The 3029-nt window shown below is 26.6% G+C and overlaps 1 long non-coding RNA gene across 1 annotated transcript; it reads right to left on the reverse strand.

Moving 5' to 3' along the window:
- On the reverse strand, positions 1 to 1001 carry LOC143187755 (uncharacterized). Its single transcript, XR_013003286.1, has 4 exons — positions 944 to 1001; positions 630 to 706; positions 279 to 388; positions 1 to 111 (listed from the first exon to the last, which is right to left on the reverse strand). It is a non-coding gene; the product is annotated as an uncharacterized LOC143187755 (long non-coding RNA).
- Positions 1002 to 3029: the final 2028 nt, after the last annotated feature.

Here is a 3029-nt window from a genome sequence, read left to right on the forward strand (position 1 = left end):
CACAAACCTCGTTATAACGAAGAAGCATACACAGATGAATAATTCAATAAGAAATTAATAGAAAGTTACGTATCTTGCCTTACACAAGGGAAAGGAAAATATGAACAAGACCTGGAAAAAGAAATCAAATTAACTAAGGAGAATACAATCAAAGAATGGCAAAATATATGAGAGGAATCTAACACAGGAATCTGGACTAAAAGGCTGATTAGAGATATTGAGAAATGGGTCACAAGAAAGCATGGGTATATAAATTTTTATACCACACAGATACTTACAGGTCATGGTTGCTTCAACCAATATACGAAAAAGAAATAGGTGAATACCAAACGGATCACTGCTGATACAGCTGTCAAACACAAGATGATGCGCAACCCACTCTCCTTTACTGTAAGAAATGGATAGATCAAAGGCAAAAATTAACGCACAATCTAGAAATTAATATCCAATGAGAGCCTAATGAGATAATTGATACAATTATCCCAGACTAAAATAAATGGAACGCTTTCCAAAGTTTCTGTCCAGAAGTACTGAATAAAAGACAGGCCGATGAAAGAGTAATACAAAAGACTGAAAGAGAGAACACTACAATATGATAATCTATTGTACTGTAAGAATAAGATACATACCATCTATGGGTAACAAATTAAAAGTAAAACCCTCAGGAAGATAAATATAATATAATTTAACAGAAGCGAACGCAAACCTGAAACAGGAAAGAAATATTAACCTAATTAAAATATAGATAATAATTTACATTTAATTAAAAATAGAGAGATTGTGAAACAATAAACGTGATATATTGTATTACAACAATATTAGTACAATAAGAGTCCTTACTAGTGAATGTAATCCAAAGAGGTGCGAAGAGTTTTGGAAACAATGCAACTAAATTAACTAAAATATAAATAATAGTAAACCGTGAAATTAAATAATAACGTACCAAGAAATGCATAAACTTTGAAGACGCTATCAAAGCTAAAAATCGTAAATAACGAATCTAGTAAATCATTATAACAGAATCCAAACAAATGACAGATCGACTAGATGGATAACCTAACACCGCACAACCCAGTATTCAGTTTCAGACGCTGGACAACCAAATTGGACAATTGGGGCCGCAGAAATCGACTTCAGAAGCAAAAAATTCAGAATCAATTTGCAGTTTTTCGATCCTAGGATTGGGTCAGATGCAGTGGACAGCAAAAGAATGGTTATATTTACGTTCCGGACACCCTAGGCTTCCGTTAGAGGCGCTGCTCAACCAGATCGGACAATTAGGGCCGCTGAAATCGACATGAGAATCATAAGATTGAGAATAAATGAGCAGTTTTTCCATTCTATGGCAGGTTTTGACGCAATAAAAGGCAAAGTAATATTTATATTTACGTTCCGCACAACCCAGGCTGCAGTTTGAGCCGCTGCTGAGCCATATCGGACAAGTAGGGCCGCTGAAATTGACTCCAGAAGCACAAAATTCGGAATGAATTTGAAGTTTTTCGAACATAGGATAGGTTCAGATGCAATGGAAAGCAAAATAATGTGTATATTTACGTTCCGCACAACCTAGGCTTCAGTTAGAGACGCTACTCAACCAGATCGGACAATTAGGGCCGCAGAAATCGATTTGAGAAGCATAAAATTGAGAACAAGGAAGCAGTTTTTCGATCTTATGATAGATACCGATACAGCGGATGGCAGAATAATGATTGTATTTAGTGTAATAGTAATTTAGTAATAATTTTAATTCCATAAACTTCAAAAATTTATATGCTCATACACTAAAATATAAAGATTTAACAAAAAATTAACCATGATAAAAAATTTTTATTCTTATTTTTCATCTATAATAATTATCTTTTTATCGCTATTTTCTCTAATATTAAACAATATATTTTTCATTTGACTAATTATAGAAATTACTAACTTAATTTTTTTATCATTATTAGCTATTTCAAAAAATATGAAAATTAGAGTTCTTTATTTTTTTATTTCATTTATTAGAAGATCTCTAATTTTAACGGGAATTTTATTTAATAATTTTAATGTATACTCATCAATCCTAATAATAATGGGAACTTCATTATAATTCGGGATTATTCCATTTAATGCTTGATTTAATTTTATATTTAAATCAATTAATTTCATAAATGCATTTTTATTAATAACATTCATAAGATTAATTCCTTTTATTCTTTTAATAAATTCAATCCCTATAAAAGAATTATTAATTATAATTACTCTAAATTTAATTGTATCACCGCTATTAATATTAAATAAAAATTCATTAATACTAATAATATCATTTTCTTCAATTTATCAAACTTCATTAATAATAACATTAATATATTTAAATTTTTATATTTTTATTCTTTACTTCATCATATATTCAGTATTATCATATAATATAATCTATTTAATCATAGATATAAAATTAGAAAATAAAATAGAAATAATAATCTTTAACAATAAATCAAAACTTACATTTTTTTACTTATTACTAACATATATACTTATTCCACCAATAGGAGTATTTTCTTTAAAATGATTAGGGTTAGAGAACTTAGTAATTAAACTTAATGGTTTTAATCTTATCCTATCTATCATTATTGTAATATCAAGACTATTAATAATTTGAAATTATTTAAATTTCATTAATAATAATTTATTCAATAAAAATTACTCAAATATATTCTTAAAATACAAATATATAGATATGTGAATTTTATTTATTATAAATATTATAGTAATTATATTTAGAATCATATACATTTACTTTAAAATCTAATTTCTAAAAAATTATATTTTATTTTTAAATTTGCAATTTAATATTTTGATTAAACTATAGAAATTATATTAATAGTATTAGAAAATTTTATTTTCATAAATAAATTTACAATTTATTCCTTTTATCAGACATAATACTCTAATGCTTTATTTAGAGATTTGAAGTTAATTTTAAACTATTAATCTTCAAAATTAAAAATATAAATTTAATTTTATAAATCTTAATTTCTTCGTGAATAAAA

The sequence above is a fragment of the Calliopsis andreniformis genome, unplaced genomic scaffold (genome assembly GCF_051401765.1).
Source record: "Calliopsis andreniformis isolate RMS-2024a unplaced genomic scaffold, iyCalAndr_principal scaffold0227, whole genome shotgun sequence".
In the NCBI taxonomy this organism is placed as follows: domain Eukaryota; kingdom Metazoa; phylum Arthropoda; class Insecta; order Hymenoptera; family Andrenidae; genus Calliopsis; species Calliopsis andreniformis.